The following is a 20,472-nucleotide window of genomic DNA, read 5'->3' as shown; positions in this document are numbered from 1 at the left end:
CTGCCTCATTGTTTGAACAATCGAATGCTAGTTTATAAGAACACACTCTCACCTTGCTTGGGACTTTGTCTCGGGCAGAAAAGGGACTTCGAATCCACACACCAATACCAGCACCATCGCTACCCACAGCGCCATCAAAATCCATGGTCCAAAGACCATCTTCATCTTCTTCCAACTGCTGAAACTGTGTTGCCTCTGTTTTTTCTGTTTGCTGCCCCTTAGCTTCAGCTGTTTGCTTCATGGCAGCTGGCTTTTCTTCTCTTTCCTTTTGTAGAACTTCTCTAAAATTTTCAGTAATCTCTGGTATATCCTCTGCCTGAACTAACTGACTATCTATCTCATTAAAATTATCAGCAAACAAAACAAACGACTCCAAATCTGTATGTACATAATTTACAGGATGATTTATTGGCTTTTCTTTGCTAGTTATCATGTATTTCATCTTTTGCTCCCGATATAACTTTCTCATTTGACCGAAGACTGGAATTGTAGCATAAGAAAAATCTAGCTGAAGTGTACCTTTCAACTTAGCTCCCCAAGACCTTGAAAGTAACATACCAAAACGCAGAGGAATATCCGCCACAACCACATCCATCAAGACATTCTTAGCTGGAATTTGATCTAGGCTTACCACCAAGTCCTTGATCAATCCGATACACTTTACCCGGCTGGAATCAAATGAATACAAATCATGATATCTTCTTGTGATGTCCAATCCCAGCTTTTCCATGATTGCTTTCGGCATCAAATTATGCGAAGCACCCGAGTCAAACATAGCATTATGCAAAACATACTCATGCAACCTCAAACTGATATAGAAGGGAGGAACATCACTTTCAGGAGACTCACCATCTAAAGCAGGCCCAAAAATTAATTCCGGCTGATCATCTTCTACATTTACCGTGTCAAGCATTGGATCAATATTCAGAATTTTGGAAATTTGACCTCGGTAGCTGGTGTTTTTCATGATTTCAGTCAATGGTATAGATACTTTCAGCTTTGAAATTTCACTCTCCAAACTAAATGTTGAAACCTTTTCACCTTCTTTGGCCGAAACTTCTCTTCTTTCAACTTTATCCCTCATTGTGCTTGGTGGCTGATTTACCTTATCTGATGAAGATGATTGACTTGCTGGGGGATCAATTATCTCTTTTCCTTTTCTCTGTGGGGAAGATGAATCATTTTTTGCTGAAGTATCTTTCTTCTTCTGAATGGGATTTATGGAAACAACTCGATTTCTTAATTGTTTCTGCTGAGCGGACAAAGCATTGAGATATCCTCTTTGGTACTCCTCCGATTCTTCCTCAAGTGCTGCATCATTTGATAAGATATAATTCTCATCCTGATGGATAATGGAATTTCTCACAAATTCTTCTTCTTCTGTAATATAGGTAGGCAGATCATCAGGAGTGAAAAAATGATTTTCCTCCCCGATAGTATCACCTTCATCCTCGAATTCTTGGCTGACAAAATTCTGCTGAAGAGGAGGTTTTATTTGCTGCTTAACTGCTGATTCTTGTGCCCTTGTTTCACGCTGCTTAATTCTGTATTGTGGCTGTTGTGGACCTCAGAAATTAGGATTGCGAATCTGCGGTTCCGGCTTTTCGAGATGTGTCTTTTCGAGCAGCCTTTCTACCCTTTCTACCTTGCGAAGGAGCTGATCTGATGTAGAAGCTTCTTCTTTGATTGTCACTCGTTTTTCGGCTTTCATCCTTGCTCTTTTATCATTCAAATTCGCTTCAACACTAACAACGATTTTCTGCATATCCTCCAAGGTAGGCGGATCTCTTTCTCGCAATGAATAAGCCATCTTCGGATCAAAGCCATCCGGGAATTTGAGAAGAACTGATTTTCTAGATGGTCTTAAATCATCTGGAATAGCATTGTAAACTGTGTTAAATCTGATAATGTAATCTTGGACAGACTCACCATGATTACGTTTGAGATTGTTGTACTCGGCATTGATCTGAATTGGATCCTTTCTGATTTCCCATCGATCTAAAAACTGCTTCTGAAGTTCATCCAATGTGGGTATGCTCCTAGCTGTCAAACCTCTGAACCATTTTCTTACTTCTCCTCCGAATGTTTGCACAAACAAACGCATAGTTACATCTTCTTCATCTATCTCATATAGATCAAATAAAGTTGTCATTTTGTCTATATGTTGCTGAGCGGAAACACCTTGAGGAGTGCCATCAAACATGGCAATTTTACTCTGATAATCAGCTGGCATATCATGCAGATTTTAAGGAAGAGCAAGAGGGGCAAACCGGGCAGCCATTGCTTTAGGTAGATTGGGTCTAGGAGTAGTAGGTGGAGTAGGTGTAGCTGTAGTATGAGGGGTATAGGGAGGTGTAGGCGGAGGAGAAGCGATATGAGATGAAGAGGGAGAATTGACTGTAGTTTCAGGATGTGTAACTATAGGGGATATAGAAATAAAAGGAGGATTGGTCTGTTCGTGCGGAACGGAAGCCGTGATAGTAGATCCAATATTGCCAGATATAGTTTCGAGGAAATCAGCAAGATTAGTGACTTGGATATCTGTCTGAAGGTGTCTTAGGATAAAATTTTCGACCAATTTATTGTGTCTCTCGAATTCAAGGGCAACAGCAAAATCAGGGTTGGGAACTAGAGAATCAAGTGCACTTTCGGATTTGGTTTTGAATAGGGACAACTCAAAGCTCTCGTCAAAATCAATGTCTTCAACATACTTAAAAACAGCTGCACATGAGTGAGATTTGAATATATGACTAGGATCTGAAGCCAGCTTGGATATTAAGGAACAAATAGCCAATCAGCCTGTGAAAACTCTCAACTTATCATCAAAAGTTCAGAGTTTACAAATGTACTGGGGTAAAATGCAATCGAAGTGTTGTATTCACAAGCTCACAGAGATTGACTGAAGCAGCGTTTATCTACTTCCACTTATGCAAAGAAAAAGCGTTTCGAAGGATACCTGGCATAACTTCAGGCTCCGTCTAAGACTTATGAAATAAACACATCAACCGACAAACAAGTTGTTCTCCCCAGTATGGTCGCCAATATGTTAGTGCTTGAATTTGGCCTCAGGCTGAAAAAGACAAAATTCAAGGCAACATCAAACCACTTAGCCTCGTAGCTAGCCCTACGGGGACAGGAGAGGGCTCTCTCCGGGTCTATCTCGGCAAAAGGTCTTCAAAGGGCTGAGATGACCAATAAAGAACACTGATTTTAGGCTAGTAAACTGATAGGGAAAGTTTGATTTCAAATTTTCAAGGTTTTGTTGGGAAAACTGAGCACGACAATTTTGGGTGCGGGGATGAGACACAGTTTTTGCAGAGGTCTTTTTGGGGCAAGGTAGGAGATTGTCTTAATGCCTTTGAAATAAGTGAATGGATAGATATGACCGGTGAGGAGCTAAGGAGAGCAAGAAACCATCGAGAGTTCTCCTTAAACAGATGAAAACATAGATATTAAGCAAACTTAAAGGCAAAGCATAGAAACCATGAATTCTACCTTAACACTTCATTTACTTAATTTGCAGAAGATAAGAGTAGGAAAATGATACACATAACAAACTTACAAGTACATGAGAGAAACACACCATCAACACAAATCACCACAGGAATCCCAAATAGTGCTGCAAAACCCTGGTCCTTCCTTTGCCAAAATTGCAGAGATACAAAGAGTAATACAGTCTAAGCTTATCCCTCAAGAGTCCAACCATGAAAATGACTAAGAAAGTACATAATATAGGCAAGCTAACACATTTCCTTGCCTCTAGGGGTCGAGCTCATCATCCTAGGAGCTGTTTCAACCAATTCTAAACTGAGCACTACAATCTAGGCAATCAAAACAATTTGCCTCTATAAGCTAAGAAACCCATTCATTCATTAAATTTTTGCCATTTTATGAATGAATCTTCTAGAATAGGTAAATAAGTGTCATGTCAACATAAAATCACATTAATTACATCAAGGAGGGTTAAAAGTCCCACCAAAAGTCAAAAGTGGGCAAATGTTGCGTTTTCCTGAGCTGAAGATGAAAAATAGAGAAAATGTCCTGATGCGTAGCGCGCCATTTCTCAACGCATAGCGCGCCTTTGAGCCCACTTTTGGGGCACTTCCCGGCATCCAAATGAGGCACAAGTGGGCTTGTTGGAAAGGTATGGATGTCTACTCTCCAGCCCAAGTGGAATTTCTCAATTTGGTGGCCATTTGCCCCTCCAAAAATGCAATCTCCCAAGACTGATTCCTGTGTGTCCAAAAAGTGGCAGAAGGTCATTTTTTGCTTGTTTTTTGACCTTTTGGGGGCCCAAACCTCAATGAAATGTCTTGGAAGTGGCTGAGAAAGTGTAATTTGTCATGAAAAATCCAAAAATGCTGAGTTTTTATGAAATGGACCTCCCCAACTTCAGGGTAGCCCGCGGCGCGCTACACGTTGAGGGAAAAAACCTATTTTTAGCAAAAAAATTCAAAATTGACCAAAATTGCTCCAAATTTTCTGAATTTTGAGCTGAGGGTGTATCATTGAGAACCATGCTCCTTCAAGGTGGCTTCATCCAAAATCTGAAGTGGATTGGGCCTTTTCCTCCGTTTTAGTGCCTTGGCCAATCGTCTTTTGAGTACCTTCACTTTCGCTTTGCAGACATGCATGCGGGCCCAATAATGATTCTTCATGTGACGAAGCATATCTTTGTCCCTGTTTTCCTTGGCTATCAACTTTTATAAATGAGTGTTCACCTGAATGAGCATAGACCCTTGCTTAATAGGTGTCAAATCACCGGGTCTCTTGCGAGCCAAGTTCCGGTCTTCTCGGATCCTCCGCAACTCATCAAGAGTGTGTTCATCCTCTAACTGCTTGTTGCGCTGCTCTAAGTATGTGATTTTCCAATTTGCCATTTCCAACTTTTGCTGCAACAAGTGATTTTTAGCCTTTAGTTGCTAAATGATCTCCTTTGGCTCCGAGCTAGGAGAACTGATGTCAAGGTCAATGATGTCTATGTCTGGATCACCTGATGGTCCCTCATCAATCATGGGCTGCTTGCCTCTCTCTTGTACCTGTGCTGTTGTCGAAAGCGAGGCCCCTTCCACCTGATGTGGAGATAACACTCGTTGTGCTGATGAACAAGGCGAGACCCCTTCCACCTGGTGTGGAGATAATACTCACCGTGCAGATGCAAATAAGGCCCTGTGGCCTCTCTGGTATGTAAAACATGCTGGAGTGCTGACATGCTCGGGCTCTGGAATGTGAAACTGCTGTGAAGGTCCTCCCTCATCATGGAAAATCTCAGGAGGTGGTTGTGGTACCATGAAGAAGTCGCGAGAAATGAAATCCTCCCAAGCAATACCCTGTTGTGCCAACTGATGCATCACTATGATCTCGATCAGTGCATAATGATATATACTTTTGTGTTGTTGTGCGGGGTTCTTCCTTTGCACTACGGGCACCATCTTCTCTATATTTCGGCACATGAAAAATGGGATGTTCATCATTCGTACCCGGGTGAAATGCATCAACAAACGGATATGGTACGAATATAAACGTGAAAATCTGCCCTCACAAGTGAAATAGCGCATAATGAGCCTCATCAAGGGTGCATACTCATCCCTTAGGAATCTGAAAGGAAAAACAACAGTAAGGTGCCTCATGCATTCAGGTTTGATGTATGGTTGATAATGAAATCTGTCCAGCTGCTGGCGCTTGTTCCACTCCTCCCCAACATTTGGTATCCCAGTGGCTTGAGCAACAATTTCAGGTGATAGGGTGAAATCCACTCCTGCAAGGTTCACATGACCATTATGCAAATGTAGGACAAACAAGCGGACTAGTTCTCTGTGGTGTTGAATTTGTGAGATCCTCTCACAATATCCAAAGCATGATTGATACTGAAAACATGCCATTGTAAGTGGACAAGTTTGCAATTGAGCTAGAGAAGTGGGCTCCTCCCTGACATGCCGACCACCTTTACCACCCTTGTGATGCCTCCTTGGCACTTCTACCTCTGGTGTTGAATCACTGTCATAACTTTGATGATAATCTGATTCGGTTTCTGACATGGTTTTGAAGGCAAGATGGTTGAAATGTAATGCTGACTTTGCACTCAATTAACTGTTGTTTGACCCTTTCAAATGTTGTCACCAAGGGGACATAAATACAAGGGGATTGTTAGGGAAAGGGGAACATGAGGGAATTAGGGACAATAAAAAAAAATAAGGAATTTAGGGAAGGCAACATGGGGCTTTAAGGTGGAAATGGGGTTTGGGAATTTAGTAAGTTTTAGGGATTTTAGAGAGGAAAATTATGAAATTTTATGGGAAACTTTGAAGGAGAATGTTGATGGAAATAAGGGAAAAGAGGGATCACAAATGGGCAACCTTGGACAGCAAAAAAATTTGAAACCCTAGCACCATTAAGACTTTAAATCTTCCACAGCAATGAAGGGTTTTGACTTTTCGTTTTCATGGCATTCAAGCATATTAATTTCTCATTCAACTTGCAAAACCAAATTTAGCCATGGAGGAGAGGCCTACCTGCAATTTGCTTGAGAGAAAAGTCGATTTGATAGCTTGCTGACAGTTTGTTGAGCGAAAAACCCAACGCGTAGCACCCCTCGCCCAACGCGTAGCACACGTGCAAATTTGTTCTGAGAAAGGCAGCCTGATGCGTAGCGCGGCCCTGACGCGTAGCGCGCCCTCCCTGATGTGTAGCGCGCCTATGAAACTGCCCAATTTGCTCAATGACTCTTAAAATTGCCTTTGCAAGGATTCTCTTAGCTTGTGAGAGGCAAATGAGTTGCTAATGAAGAGTGATGTGCTCTTATAGGCTTCCTTTAGATTTTTATTTGCCCAAAACCCACTTTATAATGTTTGAGTGTTGACACCTTTTTGAATTAATTGGCTCTGACTTTTGGTTTCCTTTCTTTGAAACATTGGTTGAAATGATGATTTCTTCTGAAAGTTTTTGCAGGGATATCTTCTAAGATGCTTTGGCAAAGGAGACCAAGGCTGCGCTTCAACATTTGAAGAATTTGAAATTTTGACAATTTTTACAAAACTGAGATAATGACCCTCGTTTTTCAAAAACAGAGTTTTTGAAAACAAGGTGAAAATTTAGCTGTACAATAGTGAGAATTATTGAAATTATGTTTAATGAAGGACATCCCTCTGGCCTGCTGGTCCTTTATGACCTCTCAAGACAAAAATTGACTCAACCCTAGACCTAAGACCTCGAAACTTAAAACAAGATGAATGACTCTTTTGAAGATTTTATTAACTTAAACAAACCTGAACCAGCAGTGCCAAACAGGAGGGGAATAAAAAGACACAAACTCCCTCCACCAGGATTATGGCATGCCTAACAGAATGCAACATGATCACACTGATGGGACACCTAATCATGAAATGCAAAGAGTTTTTATCTCTGGTGGAGGGCTACTAGACCGACTCTAACAGACAACACTTGAACAAGAAATTCAAGCTGATCGTGAATCTTGGCTTGAGAGGACAAACTTGCACTTAGAGAGGATGTTTTTGAAGGCCAACAAAGAGAAAAATATGTTGAGGAACATGGCATACCACTACTCGGCAAGAAACATGGTGTGCAAAGCAGGAATCAAGATTTTGAAGGCCAAGTTGAAGAAAACCATGAGGAAGAGAAAAGAGCGAGATAGACTCTAGATCTTGCCTGAGGCTTCCTTAGCCCAACATAACACCTAATGAGGAACACTCAGCCCAAATTTCAAGAAATTTGGGAAACTTTTTCCAAATTTTGAAAATTTGGCTTAAAAAATAGGTTTTTCTGCCTGATGCGCCGCGCCACTTGGCGCGCGCTTTTGCTAGAGACCTCATTTTGAGGAAAACTCAACATTTTTGGATTTCTCATGGAAAAATATGAATTCCCTTACATGGCCAAGAAATTTTGACAGGTTTTGTTCTTCCAAAAAGGTAAAAAACACCTCCAAAATGACCTTTCTGACCCTTTTTGGACACACAGGAAGTAGTGGTGGGAGAACTCATTTTTGGAGGGGAAAATGGAGACAAAATTTAGAATTTCCACTTGTTCTAGAAAGTAGATAGGCATACCTTTCCAACAAGCCCACTTGGAGAAAATTTGGTGCACGGGAAGGCCTCCAAAATCAGATCCAAAGTAGCGCAATGCATAGGGACAGGAGCGCGGCGCACAGGATAAAATTTTCTCATTTTGGCCAAAAAACTCTGTTTTTCACCTAGTTTCTTCACAGTTTGACTTTTCTCTTTCTAATAGTCAAACTCATGATGTAATTTAATGTGACTTGATGGATTTTGATGTAATTATGCTAAATTTTCACTCATAGAGGTAGATTCATCATGAAAAAGTAGTTTGCAACTGAATGAATCAGTTTCCTAGGTTTTAGAGGCATGCTGTTCCACTGCCTATTTTTTAGTTCTTAGTTTAGATCTTGTTGAAACAGCTCCTAAACTCATGAATTCGACCCCTAAATCCTAGCATGAGTTGTTTGATGCCTATATCTAGTAGTTTTTCAGTCATTTGTAAAGGTTGGACTCTTGTGAATGCTTTGAGCATTATTGTACACTCATTTCAGCAGTTTGGCAAAGGAATAGACCAGGGTTTGCAGCACTTTATGGGATTCTTGTGGAAACTTGATTTGGTATTATGTTTCCTTCTGTAATTGAAAGTTTATATGTGTTTTATGTATGCCATCATCTCTCTCTTTTCATATTAACTAAATGAAACAAGGATAAAGGTAGAATTCATTGAGTTGCAGTGCTCTACCTAGGGTTTTGTTTAGTTATTTATGTTTTCAGCTGTTTGAAGAGGATCCCTGAGACTTTCATGCCCTCTCCAACTCCTCACTAGTATAAAAGCTCTCCATCTCACTCAATTTCAAGTACTAAACCATTTTCCTACCTCGCCCCATAGAGATCTCTGCAAGACTGTGTCCATTCCCTGGACCCAAATCTGCCTTTCACATTTGAGCCAGCAAACCAAAATTAAATTCAATCAAACTCCTATGTGCACATACCTAGCCTAAAATCAGTCTTAATAGAAGTCATCTCAAGCTTTTTTGACCATCTTTTCTGAGATTGACAAGGAGAGAGCCCTCTCCCGACCTGGTAGGGCCAGCTACCAGGTTAAGCGTGGTTTGATGTTACCCTAGATCCTGCCTTTCTCAGCTTGAGGTAGATTTAGGCCATAACATAGTGGCGACCATACTGGAGAAGAAAGTTTATTATCATTGTTTTGCTTTGTAGACTACAAACAGCCCCTGAACTTAGCCAGGTAGCCTTCGAAACACTCTTGCTTTGCATTAGCGAAAGTAGATGAACGCTGCTTCAGTCAATCTCCGGTCTAGTTTATAAACTGAACATCTGATCTAAATTATTACCCCAGTATCATTAAGCAATTCTAGACTTTGGATGATGAGTTTAGAATTTTATAGGCTGAACAAGTTGATTTTGTCCGTTTTATTTTTTGGATTAATTCAACACATTGGCTTCCAAACAATACACCAGAGCCAATCCTGATCCCAATCTTCCTCCTATGTATGAAAGCCCAAATCTCATCCCAAGAATTCTCTGACAAGAAAGTTTTGTGATTCCTGTGTTCAAATCTCGTTCGTGTCCCATTTTTTTGAATATCTTGAAGATCTTGAATTTGGCAAACGTTTTGATCTGTCATTGTTTGAGACTAAATTTGAAAGTGCTATTGGTTCTACTATCTTAAATCTGGAGTTTGTTAAAGATCTTGAAACTGAAAGAGAAAATAGATCAATTGACAGTTACATCTTGAATCTTCAGACTTCCATTGTGGCTTCGAATATTCCCGAGTTCTTAGAATCCGCAGCAACAACTCTTGGTTCATCCGCAATTGCATCTGGTTCATGAAATCCCACCGAACCTCCTTTCATTCCCACCATTCCCGTGCAACCCACTATATCAGATCAGAGACCTCCTGTCTCTTCTCCCCCATCAACCCCATCAACACCTCAAACATCTCGTATTTCATCTCCTCCTTCGACACCTCATACACCAATTACATCATCAGCTGCTATCATTGTTCTGACTCCTCCTACATCCCCAAGGCCAGTTGTAAATCCACCTAGAGCAATGGCTGCCCGATATGCACCCCTTGTGTTGCCTCAAAACTTGGATGCCATGCCCGCTGACTACCAAAGCAAAATCCCATTGTTTGATGGCACTCCTCAAAGCATCACAGCTCAGCAGCATGTGGATAGGATGACTGATTTCTTTGACCTTCATGAGATTGATGCCGAAAATGTGACTATGAGATTATTTGTGCAAACTTTTGGAGGTGAAGTGCGGAAGTGGTTTAGAGCTTTGCCGGCTGCAAGTATTACTACATTGGCTAATCTTCAGAGACAATTCTTGGATCACTGGGAAGTAAAGAAAAACCCTCTTCAAATTCTTTCCGAATATGAGAACATCAAGAGGAATGTTGGTGAGAGTGTCCAAGATTATTGTGTTAGATTCAACACTGTTTACAATGCAATTCCTGCTGATATAAAGCCACCTATGGGGATGGGTTTAATTAAATTTCCAGATGGCTTCGATCCTGACATGGCATATCAATTGAGGGAAAGAGATCTGACCACATTGGAGGACATGCAGAAAATTGCAGTCAGCGTTGAGGCAAATCTGCTTGCCAAGAGAGCTAGAGCAAAGGCCGAAAAGAAGGTGACCATAAAAGAGGAAACTTCTTCCTCCGATCATTTGCTTCACAAGATCGAGAAGATGTTTGATAGGCTCACAATTGTTGATAAGCCTGACACACAAGTCAAAAATCCAAACTTTCGTGGTCAGCATCAACCACAATTCAGAATCAAGCAACGAGAACAAAGAGCACAAGACCAAGTGGCACAACAGCAAGTAAAGACACCCCTACAGCAGAATTTTGTACATGGTCCGGAATCAGATGATGATGAGAACATAATTGGTGAGGAGAATCATTTCTTTACACCTGATGATATGCCCATTTATATCACCAGAGATGAAGACTATTTAGAAAGCCCAGCTGTACAAAAAGATGAAGATTTCATCTTGGAAAATGAAACAATTCTTGAAGAAGAGTTTGATGAGTATCAGAGGCGATACATGAATGCTTTGATAGCCCAGCAGCGACAATATTCACTCAGGAGTAGAGAAGTTCCCATCAATCCAATTCACAAGAAGAAGGAAGCGTCACCGCCAAAGAACGATTCCCCAAGAGCGCAGAGAAAGGGTAAGGAGACCGCTGATCCTACCACCAGCAAAACACAATCAACAAATGAAAGATCAAATCATCCAATTGTATCAAAGGAGAAGATTGAAAAGAAGGATGCTCCAGTCAAAGAGGTAGAGAAAACATCAACCTTTAGCTTAGAAAATGAAATTGCTAAGTTAAAAGTGTCAATTCCTTTGACTGAATTAATGAAGAACAGCAGCTATAAACGTCAGGTGTCTAAGATTTTGAATTTGGATCCATTATCTGATATGGTAGATGTGGAGGATGACCACCCCAAACTTATCTTTGGGCCAGAATTAGAAGGTCAGTCTGAGGATAGTGATGTAGCTCCTTTTTACATCAGCCTTAGATTGCATGATTTTGTATTGCAAAATGCCATGTTCGATTTAGGAGCCTCTCATAATCTCATGCCTAAAGTGATCATGGAAAAACTGGGTTTAGATATCACTCGCAAGTACCATGATCTATATTCCTTTGATTCTGGTAGGGTCAGGTGCATTGGGCTTATTAAAGATTTGGTAGTCAGTTTAGAGCAGATCCTGGCGAAGAATGTTTTGATGGATGTGGTTGTGGCAGATATTCCTCCTAGATTTGGCATGCTTCTTTCTAGATCTTGGGGAGAAAAACTCAAAGGGACATTGCAGCTTGATTTCTCCTATGCTACTATTCCTGTGTTCATTCAGTTGAGGAAATTATACCGAGAGAAAAAGATGAAGTACATGATCACTAGCAAGGAGAAACCTCTAAATCATCCAATCAACTATGTACATACTGATTTGGAATCTTTTGTTTTATATTCTGATAGTTTTAATGATGTAAATAGTCAAGTAGTTGAAGTAGAAGATATTCCAGAGATCACTAAAAATTTCAGAGCTGTACTAGATCAAGAAAGACAAAAGCTTGATAGTACCACTGAGCAATTAGCCTTCCGACAACAGCAAAAAGTTGATGGACAACAAGCAAAAGAAGAAGAGCAAATAGAATTTTAGCATTTGGAGGATGAAGCCAGGTTGTGGAGCATGGATTTTGATGGCACGATAGGTAGAGAAGGTGCTAGAATTGGCATTTGGATACGCAGCCCTGCATTTCTTCCAAACAAAGTGCCAAGTAATGTAAGGGTATGTTCGTATAAATTAGCTTTTGATTGTTCAAATAATGAGGCTGAATATGAAGCTTTAATTGCTGGTCTGAAAATCCTTAAGAAGTTAAATGCTAAAAGAATTTCAGTATATGGTGACTCCGAGTTAGTTATGATGCAAGTGAAAGGTGAATACCAAGCTAAGCATCCTCGCATGCGAGCTTACCGGAATTCAGTGTTAGATATTTTGAGATTGTTTCCAGACTACACTTCGACATGTGTCCCTCGTGTTCAGAACGTTATTGCAGATTTCCTTGCAACAACTGCAAGTAATTTGAAAATTCTGATGAATTCAAACAATAAGTTTGAAATTCATGTGAAACATCGCCCTGCTGTCCCAGATAACCAAAGGTATTGGCAGGTGTTTCAAGATGATAAAGAGATCGAGGAATTTCTGCAAAATGAAGGCAAGTACAAAGACACTTCTATAGATGGAGAACATGATGATGGTGAAGCAGATATGGAAGTAAATCAGATGGAAGTTTTGCAGCTCAAGGACAATGTCATTCCTAAAGGTCTAATACCTTTAGAAGAGTTGTTTGATCAAGATGATGTAGCCCGGAAACCGAGCTTGACACCCACTAAGAAAGGAGTTGAAGATGTAAACATTGGATCAACAGAAAATCCTAAAATGGTCAAGTTATCAAAGGCCTTGCCTCCACAGGTAAAGGAAAAATACATTAGTTTATTATCTTCATTTACTGATGTATTTGCTTGGGACTATTCAGATTTGAAGGCATATGATAAGAGTATAATTCAGCACATCATCCTGATCAAGCCAAATCAAAAGCCTTTCCGACAGAAGCTAAGAAGGATAAATCCAAAGCTACTGCCCTCAATAGAGAAGGAAGTGAATCGATTATACAAAGCTAGTATAATCGTTCCCATAAGATTTTCAGATTGGATTTCTAATTTGGTGCCCGTGCGCAAGAAAACAGGTGAGATTCAATTATGTATTGATTTCAGAAATCTGAATAAAGTATCTTTCAAAGATAACTATCCATTGCCCAAGATGAATCACATACTTCAACGAGTTGTTGGAGCATCCCGTATGTCGCTACTCGATGGTTATTCCGTTTATAGCCAAATTCTGGTCCATGAAGATGACAGAGACAAAACAACGTTCACCACTCCATGGGGAACTTTCCATTATGCCAAGATGCCTTTCGGGTTGAAAAATATTGGTGCAACCTTTCAGCGGGCTATGGATATTGCATTTGCAAATGAAAGATGTATTTTTAGTTGTTTATCTTGATGATTTGACAGTTTTTTCTAATTCAGATGAAGAGCACCTTTATCATTTGAAGATTGTATTTCAGCGGTGTAGAAAGTATGGTATATCTCTCAATCCAAAGAAGAGCTTGTTTGCCATGGATGAAGGCAAGCTTCTCGGTCATATCATATCTAAGGAGGGCATCCGCATCGATCCAGCTTGAGTGGAAGCCATTCAGAAAATTGATTTTCCACGAAGTAAAAAGGAGATCCAGTCATTCAACGGTAAGATGAATTTACTACATCATTTTGTGCCAAACCTTGCAGAACATTTGAGGGAAATCACAAACATGTTAAAGAAAGATAGTGTAGTGAAGTGGACTGAAGAAGCCATCAAGTCTTTCAATTTGGTAAAGCTAGCCCTTTCTTCAGCTCCAATTTTGATCAGCCCGGATTATTCCCAAGATTTTATTTTGTTTTCATTTGCTTCGGATCATACTATGGCAGCGGTCTTAATGCAGAAAAGAGACCAGCTTGAGAAACCAATTTCTTTTTTCAGCAGAACGATAAGGGATGTAGCTTTAAAATACAATATTATTGAAAAGCAAGCTCTTGCTTTAGTTAAGGCATTGAAAGATTTTTGAGTTTATATTTTGCATTCTCATATCCTTGCCTATGTCCCTAACGCTGCCGTTAAAGATGTCTTAGTGCAAACAGATCCAGAAGGGAGACGAGGCAAATGGATCGCAGCTTTGTTAGAATATGATGTGGAGATCAAACCAACAAAGCTCATCAAAGGACAGGGGCTGGCCAAACTGATGGCGGAATCTAATTTCCATGCCTTGGACATAAATCTCATTGCTGCTATGTCCAAAGACGATGAGGAAAGTTCACTTGTTTAGGTAGCTGAAATGTTTCTTCTTTCTCCTTGGTACTCGGATATTGTTTATGTGCTCCAACATCTCTCACCGCCACCCAGATCGGATAAAAACAAAAGTAGGACCCTGAAATTAAAGGCTGCAAAGTTTTGTATAATGAAAAATGCACTCTTTTGGAAAGATCCTAGTGGTGTCTTGTTGAATTGTTTGGTTGAAGAAGAAGAAAAATAGGTTACAGATGATTTTCACAAATTAGATTGTGGAGGTCATCTATTTTGGAAGACAACAGCCAATAAAATTTTGAGAGCGGGATATTATTGGCCAACCCTCTTTCCTGATGTGTACAAAACTGTTACAAGCTGCCACGAATGTCAGATTTTTCAAGGTAAGAGAAAATTACGGCCTTTGCCACTCAAACCGGTTGAAGTAAGTGCTCCATTTTAGCAGTGGGGTTTATATTTCATTGGTGAGATCCATCCCAGTTCTTCAGAATAGCATAAGTGGATCCTTACCGCAACATACTACTTCACTAAATGGATAGAGATGATTCCTACTCGGTAGCCCACTGATGCGATAATAATTCAGTGTCTTGAGAACAATATTTTGTCACGTTTTGGTTGTCCTAATAAGTTGATTACAGATAATGCAACAACTTTTAAATCTAAAAAGATGATTGATTTTTGCAATAAGTATCAAATTACCTTGGGGCACTCAACAGCATACTATCCACAAGGTAATGGTTTGGCAGAATCCTCGAATAAATCTTTAGTCAACATTATCAAAAAGCTGTTGGAAACAAACAAGAAAAGCTGGCATAAGAAATTGGTCAATGCACTATGGGTGGATAGAGTAAGTCAGAAAAAGTCAATAGGTATGTCCCCTTTCAAGATCGTGTATGGTGTGGACACGGTTTTTCCTACATCTCTCGCAGTTCCGGTTGTTAAACTTCTGCAGGAAGCTGGTAGTGAGGAAGATCATTTGCAGCGGAGAATCAATCAAATGATCCATTTACAGTAGACTAGAGAGGAGGTTTTTCAGAATACCTTCAAGCTGCAAGAGAGAATAAAAAAGATATATGATCGAAAGGCAAAGGCAGACAAGTTTTAAATTGAAGACATAGTGTTGAAATGGGATGCCCGAAACGAAGACAAAGGGAAACACGGCAAGTTTGAGAATCTGTGGAAAGGACCTTTCAGAATTGCTACATACGGGGTCAGAATGCTTTCTTACTAAAAGAAATGGATGGAGAAGATTGTCCAGGTGGGCCGGTCAATGGTCGGCTGCTGAAACGGTACCATCTTTGAAATTTATTTTGCTGGCATATCTATCATTGTATATACCATTTTATTTTCTTCATTGCAAGTGTGTACTGTAATCATTCATTCAGTTTGGGGCCCAAAATGAAGGCTATAAAACTGAAGGTTTGATTTTAGTTTTGGTTTGGATTGTTTGTCAAGTTTTCAATCGATTTCAGTCTTGAAATCGAGTCAGTTTTGAGTCAGATTTCAATCCTAAAATTGAGTCAAATATTGGTTTTGGTTTGTCGAAGTTATTGAATCCATAGCCCAATGGAAGAAGGCACTGTCTTCTTTCCAGAGATCTGTAGTTCTTGGCACCTCCAAGGAGCTACCATCCCCATTGGAGCCAATGTTAGTGTCGATATCTTCATCCCTCCATCAGTGATCAAATTCTCTTGTTGCATTGCATGTTAGGTGTCTCACTCGATCAACTGCATTCCATTAGGGTCATGGATCATCTGATGGTAGTGGCATATTATACATTTTCCCTCATGTTCTTTACTTGCTGGCCCATTTTCATACATCTAGATCATCTGCAATCATTTTTTGTCTTTAAATCTACAAAAGTCATTTTTAGGGTTTTAGGTCTCATTAGGTCTAGGGTTTCATCATTAAGGTCTTTTCAACGGTCAATAAGCCCATGAGGAGGTCACATAAAGTCTCAGCAACAATAATTTCCATTATCACATGCTTAGTGATTGATTCTTCCTCAAAACCCTGTTTTGAGGAAAAACATAGTTTTTTATGCTTTCATGTACAAATTTGATGTAATTTCATTTTTTCCATATGTAATAATTTCAGAGGCAACCCTGGTCACCTTGCCAAGCCTCTGCAACTCCACCACCTGCAAAAGAAACAAAAAGTCAAAGCATTCAGTCCATCAAAGGCAAAAGTAAAGCAAACTTCCAAAACAGAGTTTTAAAAGAAAGTGAAATGAGCAAACATTAGCAAAGTGGGTTTTCTTGAATGAAAAATTAAAAGTTATTGCTATATAAAGTCTACTCATATCAAAGAAGACTCATTTGCATGCCAAAGTGAAGGAGAGCACATTTCCATCTCTAAAGCCGAGAGAGTGATTTTTGTGCCAACACAAGGAAAAACGCAGGTGCGCGCACCTGGGTTAGAGCGCGGCACATAGAGCCAGCGTGACGCACTTGGCAGTGTTTCACATGTATTTTTACAAGGGGTGCAACGCATCGAGGCAGCGTGGTGCACCTGTGAGGTGGCGCGACACACAGGACTGCAAGGCCTGAAATTGCTCACAACTTCCTCCAAAATAAAAAAAATGTTAAATTCTCCATTTTCCAAGTAAGTTGATGCTCCCTCATGGCCAATGAATGAGTTTATCTTGGTGTTTATGGTGATTTAATGGAAAAAATTGAAACCCTAGCTCCTTGCATTGCCTGTTAAAAAACATTGCATAGGGTTTATGAATTGCATTTTTTGCTGCTAAATCCCATTCCTATCATTCTCATTCACTCATTCCCTCACTTTGTTACTTCATTTTCTCCCTCCATTTTCATTTATAAATACCCATTCCATATTCCCCATATCCCTAAACTACTAACCCTAAATCCCTAATCCCATTATCCCAAACCCTAGTCAAATATCCCCAAACCCTAATTGTTATTCCAAAACTCTAAATATCATCCCCTAAACCCTTCTATTCCCCAAAAACCTATCAGCAGCATTCCCAAACCCCTCATACACATTCCCTCCACATTCCTTCATACATTCATATCTTTGGCAGCAAAGACCTATTGACACCAGAAAATCTTTTCATACTCATCTAAGAAAACTCAAACATTAGAAAACATGGAGTCAGATTCTTCCTATGACAGAAATGAGGAAACAGTTAGTGATTCTTCTAAAGAAATGCATGCACCAAGGAGGCCTCATAAGAGTGGAAAACATAACCGGGAGGAGCCTACTTCACTTGCCGAATTGTTGTCCTATCCTCTTGCTGTCACATGGTTTCAAATTCAATCCTATTATCAGTTTGGTGAGATGGTGGAAAGAGTCAAATACCACCATGAGCTGGCCAGACTGTTTGTGCTCTATCTTCATAATGGCCAAGTCATTTTGGCAGGTGTGACATTCACCTTGACACCTGAGACTATTGCTCAAGCAACTGGTATTCCAAATGTAGGTGAGCAGTGGAATAAGAGGCCACTGGTAGACAGAGATCATTATGAGCCTTATATCAAGGTTGGTTTTCAGAGACATGTCAGTAGAGTTTTCCCATTCAAGTATCTATAGGACACATATGCTCCCTTGATGATACTCATAATTAGATATTTCAGCTGTGAGGGCAGATTTTCTCGTATGTATGCCTATCATATCAGATTGTTGATGCACTTTACTAGGGCGAGGATGATGAACCTCCCCTATTTGCTGGAATATTGAGAAGATGACCACCTTAGTGCAAAGGAAGCCTCCTCATCAGCAGTATAACAACATCTATCACTTTGCACTAATCAAAATTGTGGTTTTGCATCAGTTTGGTTTATTAAATATCTCATGGGAGGATTTCATTGCACATGAGGTCTTTACAGGTCCTCAAGTACCCCCATCAATTTTTCATGAGGCGGGAGAGCCTTCACATCAGCAGGAGTTTCATGAGACACAAACCACTAGTGTGCCAGTGTTTGTCACATACCAAAAGGGCACTAGAAGATTGTTTGCAGCAGCGAAACGAGTACTATCTCCACCCGGGGTGGAAGGGGTCTAGTTTCCTCCATTAGCAGAGCAGGTACAGGAGAAGGGTAAGAAGCCCTTGCATGATGAGGGACCTTCAGGAGGTCAAGAGGCAGATTTCATCCTCATTCAAGATGATGACACTGATTTGAGCTCAAAGCTCAAAGAGATCATTCAAGAGCAACAAGATGACATTCAGCATTTGTCTCTCAACCTAGAAAGAGACAAATGGATAATCAACTATTTGGAGCAGAGGAACAAACAACTAGAAGATCAGCAAACCATCATGGAGCTCAAAAACATAAAGGCAAACCGGCAAGCTGCCAAGAGGAGGAAAATCAAGTTGACAACACTTGAACAAGAAATTCAAGTTGATCGTGTATCTTGGCTTGAGAGTAAAAGCTTACACTTGGAGAGGATGCTAGAGAAGGCCACTAGAGAGAAAAATATGTTGAGGAACATGGCATACCACTACTCGGCAAGAAACATGGTGTGCAAAGCAAGAATCAGGATTTTGAAGGCCAAGTTGAAGAAAGCCATGAGGAAGAGAAAGGAGCAAGATAGACTCTAGATCTTGGCTGAAGCATCCTTAGCCCAACAGCACCTGATGAGGAACACTCAACCCAAATTTCAAGAAATTTGGGAAACTTTTTGCAAATTTTGAAATTTTGGCCTAAAAAATAGGTTTTTCTACCTGATGCGCCCCGCCAGTTGGCGTGCGCTTTTTCTAGAGACCTAATTTTGAGGAAAACTCATCATTTTTGGATTTCTCATGGAAAAATATGAATTCCCTTATATGGCCAAGAAATTTTGACAGGTTTTGAGCTTCTGAAAAGGTCAAAAACACCTCAAAAATGACCTTTCTGCCCCTTTTTGGACACACAGGAAGTAGTGTTGGGAGAACTTATTTTTGGAGGGGAAAATGGAGACCAAATTCAGAAATTCCACTTGTTCTAGAAAATAGACAGGCATAGCTTTCCAACAAGCCCACTTGGAGAAAATTTGGTGCACGAGAAGGCCAAAAAGCTCTGTTTTTCGCCTAGTTTCTTCATAGTTTGACTTTTCTCTTTCTAATAGTCAAACTCATGATGTAATTTAATGTGACTTGATGGATTTTGATGTAATTATGCTAAATTTTCACTCATAGAGGTAGATTCATCATTAAAAATTAGTTTTCAACTGAATGAATTAGTTTCCTAGGTTTTAGAGGCATGCTGTTCCACTGCCTACTTTTTAGTTCTTAGTTTAGATCTTGTTGAAACAACTCCTAAACTCATGAATTCGACCCCTAAAGCCTAGAATGAGTTGTTTGATGCCTATATCTAGTATTTTTTCAATCATTTGTAAAGGTTGGACTCTTGTGAATGCTTTGAGCATTATTGTGCACTCATTTCAGCAGTTTGGCAAAGGAATAGACCAGGGTTTGCAACACTTTATGGGATTCTTGTGGTAACTTGATTGGGTATTATGTTTCCTTCTGTAATTGCAAGTTTATATGTGTTTTATGTATGCCATCATCTCTCTCTTTTCATCTTAACTAAATGAAACAAGGATAAAGGTAGAATTCATTGAGTTGCAGTGCTCTACCTAGGGTTTTGTTTAGTTATTTATGTTTTCAGCTGTTTGAAGAGGATCCATGAGACTTTCATGCCCTCTCCAACTCCTCACTAGTCTAAAATCTCTCCATCTCACTCAATTTAAAGTACTAAACCATTTTCCTACCTCACCCCATAGAGATATCTACAAGACTATGTCCATTCCCCAGACCCAAATCTGCCTTTCACATTTGAGCCAGCAAACCAAAATTAAATTCAATAAAACTCCTCTGTGCACATACCTAGCCTAAAATCAGTCTTAATATCAGTCGTCTCAAGCTTTTTTGACCATATTTTTTGAGATTGACAAGGAGAGAGCCCTCTCCCGACCTGGTAGGGCTAGCTACCAAGTTAAGCGTGATTTGATGTTACGCTAGATCCTGCCTTTCTCAGCCTGAGGTACATTTAGGCCATAACATAAGTTTACCCCT

This window comes from Pinus tabuliformis, chromosome 2_2, assembly GCF_031772625.1.
Source record: "Pinus tabuliformis cultivar Carrire ecotype Pingquan chromosome 2_2, CPIR1, whole genome shotgun sequence".
Lineage (NCBI taxonomy): Eukaryota > Viridiplantae > Streptophyta > Pinopsida > Pinales > Pinaceae > Pinus > Pinus tabuliformis.
This window is presented reverse-complemented; position numbering follows the sequence as displayed.